At 36.8% G+C, this 12,017-nt stretch overlaps 1 long non-coding RNA gene across 1 annotated transcript; it reads left to right on the forward strand.

The window, feature by feature from the left end:
- The first annotated feature begins 6,561 nt into the window (after window positions 1-6,561).
- On the forward strand, window positions 6,562-8,989 carry LOC147762121 (uncharacterized). The gene is made up of 2 exons (XR_015333999.1): window positions 6,562-7,572; window positions 8,362-8,989. It is a non-coding gene; the product is annotated as an uncharacterized LOC147762121 (long non-coding RNA).
- The last annotated feature ends 3,028 nt before the right edge of the window (window positions 8,990-12,017 follow it).

Consider the following 12,017-nt stretch of genomic DNA (forward strand, 5'->3'; position numbering starts at 1 on the left):
CGACTGATAATAAAAAACATTAGGAAAAAAACAAAATAGAATGTTTGGAAATTTAAACAGTTACTCTGTTGCGTCATGGCTATGAATCTGACATCGAATTTAGGCCAAAAAATTAGTTAATTCAGAATTATTAGCTACAATGTAAATTGCCCTTAAATGCCAGTGATCCAAGCGGAGGGTACGCTTTCCTGAAGGTTGCGGCGACAAACAGCGACGATATTTTTCTGAACAGTGAACCTTTATCAGTTACGAAAAGCCCCCCTTTCAACAGGCGTGTTTTATTAATTACTTCATGTCACAAAGTAAATTTATACAGGCAAAACTTTATTCAAGGAAATAGTTTCACGAAATGAACGAGAGTAAAATATAAGTCGGCACAAACATAAGTCATACAACAATGAGTCTGTATTTAAAGTATAATCCCTCCTGTTATGGGCCATGTCGGATTATAATGGCATACCTTGCTGTAAAACAGTCTATCGTTTCTTCCACTGCGAGTCCTTTTATTTAATGTATTGTATTACTCATTACCCATTTCATTTGACACTCTCTCTTTTTCTCTCCCTTCCCCTTTCTCTTGTTAGAAGGAGGGTAAATAATTAAGCACTCAAAATCTGCATCACCAATCTTCAAAAAAAAAAAAAAAAAAAAAATCAACGAACCAATGGGCTGATCCACAACATCCGACCCAGCAGAATGCATCATATAACTGCTAGCACAAATTTATATACAGATAGCTATAGTGTCACTAAATACATAATCAGCTGCACGCACGAAGCTGTTGAACAAAAGGATAGTTGGTTACGGGAGACCGTTTGTTTACATAAGTACTCTAAGGGGGCATGGCTACCCAGGTGACCCGGGGGATTAGGCTAGTTACTATATGCCGTCAACAATCGTTTAGCGACCCTATCATTATACACTCCATCTATTGCATTTTCCACCGCATTAATCGCAGTGTAACTTTCAAATGGTCCACGGGGTACATATACACATTCTTAATACCAGTACGGTATCAAAAACTGACTTGGATCTCAATGACCCATTTACAAATGATAATTTCTCAGTTACAACATATAGTGGCGATGGTCACAATGGGATTGAATAGAATCAGCAGTGTAGCAATATCGTTGTTGTACTGACCTTTGCTGATACTGTGTGGTTGTAGAACGAGATGGTGAACAGATAAATTCAACTGTCCTCAGTGTGATGATAATCCAGGAAACACACCTTTATTTCTATTGAAAACAGATAATAAATCATCAATAAAAATATATATACTAGTTTATATGTAGATATATACTGTAGTTACAACACAGACATCTCTCTAACTCACACGCACACACACACGAACCCTTCTCTCTTTCTCACACACACACAAACACACATTCACACAGAGACAGAAACACTAAGACATCGAGACTTAATGAAGAAGACGTCAGCTTCACTCTAAGGTGCTGCCGCCAAGTGGATAAAGCAAGCACTACATTGTAAAATGCAGCAATGGGAAGAGCATCCCTAAGCAGTAAAGTATCATATCTTGAAATAGAAAATATGTAACAAACCAAAGGAAAATGAACAAATTGATTTTTATAATTCATTCAAATAAATTGTTCACACAATAGCTCAGGATTCAAACGACTCCACATGTGCGAAAAGTGCACTGTTTGAAATAAACAAGTTGGTGAAATTGACAAAGCCTGCCGGTGTTTACACGCTGGTTAAATCAATTTAATTTGCCCTCTGGTATTGTTTTGAAAATTTATATTTGAAACATTCTATTGATTTTATGTTTTAAAAAGTAAATCCATTGGAATTTCCTGAGAATAACAGGGATCTTTATTCCTGGGTCAAAATCTGGTAGGGCCATTTTGGCCCACTTGGTCAAAAAAATTGGGCCATTTTTAAAAAATGTGTAACACAGTGATCAAAATATACCATTATAATAAACATACAGTGACAAAAGAGACATAGACAGTGATCAGAAAATATACAGACACATTCAATGTCTCAACAGACAATTGCAAAGTCATCAAGATGTATACATGAAATTTTATTTATATCAAGAGTTTTGCCCAGCGAACCCTCGCCCCCCCCCCCCCCCCCCCCCCCCCCCAAACTCCTAATAGTTAACATTAACCCTTGTCACCTTGAACATATCAAAAACTGATTTGGATCTCAATGACCCATTTACAAATGATAATTTTAACAGTTACAACATATAGTGGCGATGGTCACAATGGGTCTGAATAGAATCACCAGTGTAGCAATATCATTGTTGCACTGACCTTTGCTGATACTGTGTGGTTGTAGAAAGAGATGGTGAACAGAGGAATTCAACTGTCCTCAGTGTGATGATAATCCAGGAAACACGCCTTCATTTCTACTGGAAACAGATAATAAATCATCAATAAAAAAAGAAAAACACACACACATATATATATACCGTATAGCCAATAAAAAACAAGACTACTGGTACGCGTTTAATCGATAACTGATTTAATACTCGTCAGATTACCATCCGCCCCCTTCCTTATGAATAGGTATTACTTTATTAATACAATGCAACCGACGTGTAGCCGCATGTTAGAAGACAATGTGTGTTACGCACAGCAGGAGGCCGCTAGCCCTTCCCAGCAAGGAGTCAACTAAGCCGCAAGTTAGAAGACAATGCGTGATTACTAACAGCAGTAGGAGGCCGCTACCGCTCCCCAGCAAGGAGTCAACACAGCAGTGCGTAACCCGGGCTTAATTAGGGGTTATTAGTTGTCCACTTATGATCGGTATTGTTCGTCTTGATTGCAGCACACTTCCTACTCACTATTGGTTCGCCCGCCTCTTCTTTAAATGCTCTCTCAAACCATTCCTCAGTCAGCCGAGAATGGAAACACGTTTATCTGCCCATAAACTTCGTCGTTGATGTATTATTTGGCATCATTCTACAGTGGGTCATAAGGCTCTATCTATGATTTTTTTTCGTCTGGCATTTTACCAGATTAAGCTGACGCTTGAAAACTGAATTTAATGAATAATTTTCTCACGTGCACGTATCCAGCTAATTTTACGACAATAACTTCCAGGGCACCTCCGCCATTTGCAATTGTAGACGAACCACGTGTTTCCAACTGATAGGTCAATACAACTATACCAGACCCATTGCACGATAAAAAACAGTTTATATTTAATGAATAAAAAAAAACATTTGAGGATAGCGATTTTCTATTGATAAACTATCGATGGTATCCCTGTATTAAATCATCCACTGCTACCCCCTCTGTTGTAGTGTAGCATGACTCGTATCACAAGATGGAGTAATTAAGACAGGCCTACACTCTGATAGTTTTAAGTAAATTATTCTAAAATATTCTCGGACGTCATTTAAACGGCGTTGAACGGCAGTCCCAGACAAAGGATCGGCAGTTTCTAAATAAAAGAACTTGTAAATGCTGCATCTAGCCAGTTATTGTTCCTAAGTAAAGAGAGGCGATAATGATCTGTTCTTTCTTCTAGCTTAGTTTGTCGACTAAAATGAACAATTTTAGGCCTACAATGCAACCACCAATTATTACGACCATTAGGGGCCTAATGAGGTTCTGTTCTTTGCTACACTCCCTTTCTTCATGATCGCCAAACCTGTGGGGTGCTGTGTTTTAAATATATAAAAGGGGTCTCGCGAGGTAAAGCTATAACAATGAACTAAAATCCTATGAATAGGCCTATCTAATAAACCATGAAGCACGTAGCCTAGGCCTCTTTGACCGACATCAAATTTTTACATTCTTTGTTATAATAAGAGGGTGAACGTAGTCTAATTTGTCTTTTCGTGGTGATTTTGCTCGAAATAGCGGAGTCAAGTAAATCGGTGATTTACCGTTGGTAAAATCATCGCTCCTGCGTCCTCACAGATTACTTTCTAATCCCCCGTAATTAACGCAGTCAGGAATAAGCGCTGAAATAGGGGATTTTGTATCAGGGAAAAAATTAGTATTTATCTTTTGTTATCACGTATCTGTATTATGTAATCCTGTAACTCATTTTCCCAAGGCAACCACCAATTATGACGACCATTAATGAAGTTCTCTGCTACACTCTCTCCTCATGATCACTTGCTCGATCGTGAAACCCTGGAGGTGTTGGGTATATATTTGGGGTAGTTTACTATAGCATGCTACACTCTCCTCATGATCACTTGCTCGATCGTGAAATCTGGAGTGAAACCCTTGGTTTGTCTAACAATGGTTTAAATAAATAAAAAGGGTGTTACGGAGGTGAGGTTGCTTAAGTCATAAGAATAATGAACGAAAAACTACGATGAACATTTAATACACCACGAGGCACGTATGTTTTGACCGCCATCACCTTTTTTACATAAGATGTTTCATCAAGAGGGCAGATGTAGTCCAATATGTCTTTTGTTGGTTATTCTGCTTCAGGTGGCTGAGATTAGTTGATCGATGATGTACTGTTGGTAAGAGTAGCTATCATCACATCCGCGTCCTAACGGATTACTTTCCAACCCCCCATAATTAACGCAGCCAGGAATAGGCGCTGAAATAGGGGGTATTATATCTGAAATTAATTTTTGTAATTATCTGGTTTAAATAAAAATCGTAAAATAAGAATCGTTACATTATCACGTATTTTTCCAGATTGAAAATATATTATAATATGCACACTGATCAAATTATAAAGAAAATCTCCAGATGTAAACAAAGGACAGTCAAGTATCACTCATCCCAGGCTGCAGGGCAGATAAAGAGAATTGAATGGAGCGCGAGTGATCTGGCAACCCTACAATTTCGTCATAATGATTCATGGGCAAACAATAGAAGCATGAAATTAACACCTTTTACAGTGTGAAGGACGACACCTAATGAGGCTTTTGTTTTCCCCCTGGATGGTTATTACAAAGTAAGAATGTTGACGTAAGTGTTATCTGCTTCCTGGTGAAGACTTTTGCGTGTTCAAAGGAACAATGGAAATGTCATTTCAAAACAAAGAGCCACATTTCCCTACTTAGGTGGCCAAAATATTGTCAATGAAACGCAAAAAAAAAAAAAAAAAAAAAAAAAAAAAAGAGACAAAATCACCAGCTGTTACTGACTGAGTCTAACTCAAATGCAAAAAGGTACGCACAGCGACAAAGCGCTATTGTAAACAGTGACCCGACGATGAGATCAATAGATGTATAAATGACTTATTGTACTATAAAATTGTACCCCTGCCCCTACTTGTATATTATTACACACATAAGGCCATCCTATACCAGAGTTGCAGATTGATTTTTCATTATGCAGTCTCTTGCACTGAAGAAAAATACTCATATATAATTTGCGGTCCTAGTAGAGGGTCGGTCCTCACTCAAATCAAAATAAACTAGCAAACATGAAAATTGACAAGCTGTATTAGGATGTAAAGTGTTGAGAACCCTTTAAACACGGTGTATGGTAATATGCACGTTTAGACAAATTTTAATTTTAATTTCAATTTAATTTTATTTTATTTTTAACTAAAATTAATATTACCGAAATGAGTAAATGTCGTTTGCGTCATGTATCAATATTTGTGCGCATAATAGTACCTACGTTATAAACATTCAGCAAAGATCTTTGGAAGGCCGCTATTTCGTTGTTTATATCAAATGAAAACTATCTGATACCCATCGTATCAATCATTATACATGATAAGCGATTAGCATACTAATTTATGTCCCCAGTCATAATAACTTTAACAATTACAACAATCCTCCCTACTCTGCTTTTCGTTGCAAAAACAATTAGCCACAACTGTTTTAATATTAAAAGATATCAATAATAATGATAATTCCAAAATTTCTAAAGTACCTTTGGGGTACGAATTCCCGTCGGGTAGGTTACAACGTTTGCAACGACGTTAACCGTTATTCCACCAGTGCTATTACACTTTCACACCGATATCGACAGATCTGTATTGCCGCGCATGCCGAAGCTTTGCGGAAATTGCCGAAGGTTAGGAAAATTCTTCAAAATATATAATTTTATTACTTTTAATCAACTCTCTCACTGCCCTGAGGTATAATGGCTAAAACCTTTCAGTTGTCACCAGACTTTGTAATTTGGGAGAAAAAAGTGAAACAGGAACTTCTGGTGATGAATAATAGATTATAGTGCTGCAAGGTCTTCTTTTCTATCCCTGATGTACGAGTAGCTTTTTTACAGTTTCTATAATTCTCTTAACGTATGAAAATATGCAGGCTTTCTGATACAATAAGACTTTGATAAAATCAAAACCAATTTTACTTTTCAAGTCGGGAGTCGGGATAAATATCGGCAAGGTGGAGATATTTCTCGCCGGCGCTTCCGCAACAGCAAGACTGAAGGACGCAAGTTACAAAGCGAAACATGTTTAGTCAAGTTAAAGACTTAATTACCGGCCTAACAGCGGCGATAGTGACTCCCGCTGTGAGCCACTTGCGCTGTCTATCGTAATCCCCCTATCATTAACACTGTCGGGGGCACACGCACGTTCGCCGTGCGTGTGCTATTAAAGTGACCGGGGACTAAATAGCTACACGGTATATATATATATCAGTCATTCTTTGCTAGTGGTGCACTGCAGGGGGACCATAACAAGAATGTAATTTAAATTTAGATAGCCGACCAAATTCTCATGACATCGTTGTGTATGTTTCAATAACAAATCAAAGAAGCTGCATGAGCAAGGAGGATGTTGTTATAAAAGCAAAAAAAGAGAAAAAGCAGAAAATATATCGAAATTACCCTCAAAATGGCGTCCTTTTTTGTGGAATTTCGACCCTACCTCTATTTAGGAACAGTTTGTTTAGGGTTTGAATGAATTATTGAAGCAGGGAATACACCTACTGCAAGAAGATATAATAAACAGAATGTGCAAATGGTTATTTAAATAAAAATTTATTTGAAGTCACTGAAAAATGATCACAAAATTAGCTTAACTTACGATACATGCGGTGTCCCACCCCGATGAAAATTTCATCTAATCCTATCTTTCCGTATTAAAACTGTTCAATCGTCCAAAGTAGTATGTCGGTTAGTTTGTGTCACGAAATCCATGATAATATCAGTTTTCTTAAGAATTTCACATTTATTGCTCAGCAAGGTCGATTTTTCTTCACCGCGTCCCAATGTTACGTTCGCAATGCTGAAACTTCAGAGATCGATTCTTATCAGACGACTTTAAAATGCCGCGTGAAAATTATACATCGATAGCGATCTTCTTCCATACTCACTAACTGATGACGTCTTTCACACGAATGGCTTCTTTTGCACACTAAAAAAACCAGCTCAAACTGGCGGGTGGCCCATTCTGATAACATGTCACGCAATGACGCTGTCGAGATAGGATGCAGGGCACAGGTGTAATTCCCTCGATTTAACCGTCACAGGATTGTTTATTGGGATCTTCTTTGTATGACGGTGAGAAATAATGAGTTTCGTTTCATTTTTCTTCAATTGTTTCAACATATTTGTGTACCGATTGATTTTTACCATTCTATAAGTAGGGTGACTTCGTCTGAACTTTCGTTTTGCGTCTGTGTCACATGGGGGACTAAAGGTCGGGGTCCGCCATATAGATAAACGTCCCAATAAAATATTCGCCCCGATAGATACGTCTCTATACATACACGTCTTAATAGATTTACGTCTCTTTAAATTTACGTTCCGATAGATCCACCAACAGATTCCTATAAACCCACGTATCTTTAGATCCAGGTACCGCTAGATCCATCTATCTGACATCGTTATCGGCTAAAAGGCCCATATCAACTTGCGTTGTGAAATTTAGAACACATTTTTATGTTCTTTTTTGTTTTGTTTTGTTAAGAACACATTTACATGTAAATTCAGAACACTTTTTACGTGTTCGAATGTTGCATTTTGAGAACGCTTTAAACAGTGTTCTGACGCTAGAACAGTAATTAAGCGTTGTGAAATATAGAACACACTTTTGTTCTTTTTATGTTCTTTCACTGAGTATTGTGTGAAAACGATCTAGTAGAATAATATATTGCTGACTGCGTACTGCCGTTTTAAAGAAGTGCATTTTATGTACTAAGTAGTATACCAACCATTTCGAGCAATAGTGTACCTGTAATGGATCTATCGGTATTTGGATCTAAAAATACGTGGATCTATAGGTATGCGGATTTAAAGGACGTGGGTTTATGAGGACGTCATATCTATAGGAACGCAAATATATAGGACAGCAGAAAAAAATCGGATCTATCGGTATTTAAATCTAAAAAGACGTTTTTTCCGTTTTTCCTTTATGTATCTATCGGTAACGGGAGTATAGGGACGTGTAATATTTTGGGACTAAACTTTATCCGTACGTACCCTAAAGGTCATATTGAACATGGTGACGCGGTGATACCGTATTCATGTTCTCTTGTTCTCGAAAACTCAATCATCGAAATTGAATTACTTTTTTTTAGTTTTGTCTTAAATTAAGCTGCTACACTGTATTCCGTGCGTTTAAAATTTAACCGTCTGTAAAAACAGCAATAATGGATTACTAGCAACACTTACGTTACGCAATGAAGCACCGAAAATGGGTGAAGAAAATGTGTCTCAGTAATGCGTGTTTGCCACTCATAATGCACTGTACTTTCTTTGAATAAGCAATAAACTATTTGTGATCTTATGTTATCCATTGTTCGTTATCAGAGTTAACAGATTCTTTGTGTGATTTTTTTTTTCAGAATCCCAAGAGTGGATGCCTTAGTGAGCACAGAACAGATATCACCATTGGTCCACATATGTCAGGAAGAATGTTATAATTATGAACTTTGTGTTACACTGAACTTCATTTTGTTAAATTTTGTATTTAACTGAACTTTATTGTGTTAAAATAATAATAAAAAAATAATAATTCAGATAAAAAACTACAATCTGGAACATTCTTTAGATCAACTTTGTTCAGTGTGTGTCCCATGTGACAGAGTTACAGTAAATAAAATATGTGCATTATTCCTCTGTGTTTGTCAATTCCATTTTAAAAGCATGTGAAAGTGGTGTGCCCCTCATGATTGAAGTGTGTATGGATAATAGCAAAAATATTGTTATTATTTACATGATTATAAAAAGTTTTTGTACCCGCGTCAATAACGTTACCGTGACCCACATATTCACCATTTTTATTAATTATGAAATGTGGATTAAATTCTTCAAACCCAGTTTTGAAGCACTGAGACAACACCCCCTTATGATTTAAACTAAAACTGAAAACATTCCATTAGACTTTCATTAGTTTGTGCAAAATATATTACCCAGGGTAACGCGTCTTGGATTTGGTGGGTATAGCTGTTCAACTCTCCTGTGTGCCCTAAAAAGGGCAGCTGCTGTTTCCCTTTTTATGAAATGATAAACTGTGATGGTGTAGCTATCACATCGCAAAATTACAGCTTCCCAGAGAAAGTTTGAAATTTTTGGTCAAATTCAACATTTTGTAACCACTAGCAAAGAATGACAGATATATATATATGTAGACATATACGGTAGTTACAACACAGACATCTCTCTAACTCACACGCACACACGAACCCTTCTCTCTTTCTCACACACACACACACACACACACATTCACACAGAGAAAGAAACACACCAAGACATCAATGGGATTTAATGAAGACTTCAGCTCCACTGTAAGGTGCTGCCACCAAGTGGATAAAGCAAGCACTACATTGTAAAATGCAGCAATGGGAAGAGCATCCCCAAGCAGTAAAGTATCATATCTTGAAATAGAAAGTATGTAACAAACCAAAGGAAAATGAAGAAATTGATTTCTATAATTCATTCAAATAAATTGTTCACACAATAGCTCAGGATTAAAATGACTGCACATGTGCGAAAAGTGCACTGTTTGAAATAAACAAGTTGGTGAAATTGACAAAGCCTGCCGGTGTTTAGCCACTGGTTGATTTGATTTAATTTGCCCTCTGGTGTTGTTATATATATGTTACATATGGTGTAATATATTATACATACAGTGACAATAAAGACATAGACAGTGATCAGAATACATACAGACACATTCAATATCTCAACAGATAATGCAAAGTCATCAAGATGTATACATGAAATTTTGTTTATATCAAGAGTTTTGCCCAGCGAACCCTTGCCCCCCCCCCACAACTCCAAACAGATAACATTAACCCTTGTCACGTTGAACATATCAAAAACTGATTTGGATCTCAATGACCCATTTACAAATGATAATTTCCCAGTTACAACATATAGTGCCGATGGTCACAATGGGATTGAAAAGAATCACCAGTGTAGCAATATCGTTGTTGCACTGACCTTTGCTGATATTGTGGGGTTGTAGAAGGAGATGGTGAACAGAGGAATTCAACTGTCCTCAGTGTGATGATAATCCAGGAAACACACCTTCATCTCTACTGAAAACAGATGATAAATCATCAATAAAAAAAAAATATATATATATATATAGACAATGCTAAGGCATCAGAATGTATACATAAAATTTTGTCTATATCAAGGTTTTTGCTAAGCGCACAACTCCCTCCCACCCCCACCCAAATATCAACAGTTCACATTAACCCTTTATTGTCACCTTGAGCATATCTAAGACCCATTCCCATAGATATTTAGATCGATCTATCCCCCTGGGGAGTCTCAGCTTAACAGGCTTAAATGTCTGTCCCACCCACTAAAAGCTGTAAGGGGGTAATTAACTATGGTGTGCGCTCAGCTAACTGCAATTTAGCATGAACCCCCAGGGAGTTAGGTCGATCTAAATCTAAATCTCTGGATCAATCTAAATCTCTGGGAATGCACTCTCAAACTGAGTATGCATGATATAATGGCACAATATTAAAGATACAAATAGATTTTTCCCCTGATCATGTGTGTGTTATGTAATTTTTTATTATTTTTAAAATACTGGATAAGCTGAACACTCCTTTGTTTTAACAAAATGTCAAATTTTTCTGTTTTTGTATTCTAAAAATAATACAACTTTCAAAATTGGCATAAAATTGTGTTTAGTTTTTTAAAATCAATTTTGAAGTTCTTTGAGCTTTTTTAATACTAAATTCTCTATCTCTCTTACCACACCCTCCCAAAAACAAGCTCTCTCTCTCTCTCTCTCTCTCTCTAACTAACTGACACACACACACAAACTTTTTCTATCTTTCTCACAAACACACACACACACTCACACACACACATTCACACAGAGACAGAAACACACAAAGACATCATTGAGACTTAATGAAAACTTCAGCTTCACTGTAAGGTGCTGCCGCCAAGTGGATAAAGGAAGCACTACATTGTAAAATGCAGCAATGGGAAGAGCATCCCCAAGCAGTAAAGTATCACATTTTGAAATATAAAAATATGTAACAAACCAAAGGAAAATTGTTTTCTATTATTCATTCAAATAAATTGTTCACACAATAGCACAGGATTCAAACGATTGCGCATGTGCGAAAAGTGCACTGTTTGAAATAAACGAGTTGGTGAAATTGAATAAGCCTGCCGGTGTTTAGCCACTGGTTGATTTGATTTAATTTGCCCTCTGGTGTTGTGTTGAAAATTGATATTACAAACATTCTATTGATTTTATGTTTTAAAAAGTAAATCCATTGGAATTTCTTAAGAATAAAAGGGATCTTAATTCATGGGTCAAAATCTGGTAGGGCCATTTTGGGCAGCTTGGTTAAAAAAATTTGGGCCATTTTTTAAAAATGTGTAACACAGTGATCAAAATATATGATACATACAGTGACAATAAAGACATAGACAGTAATCAGAATACATGCAGTCACATCCAATATCTCAACAGACAATGCAAAGTCATCAAGATGTATACATGAAAATTTGTTTATACCAGCGAACCCTCACCCCCCAACTCCAAACAGATAACATTAACCCTTGTCACCTTGAACATATCAAAAACTGATTTGGATCTCAATGACCCATTTACAAATGATAATTTCCCAGTTACAACATATAGTGGCGATGGTCACAATGGGA

This window comes from Lingula anatina, chromosome 4 (genome assembly GCF_051362555.1).
Source record: "Lingula anatina isolate TDL-2025a chromosome 4, LinAna3.0, whole genome shotgun sequence".
In the NCBI taxonomy this organism is placed as follows: Eukaryota; Metazoa; Brachiopoda; class Lingulata; order Lingulida; family Lingulidae; genus Lingula; species Lingula anatina.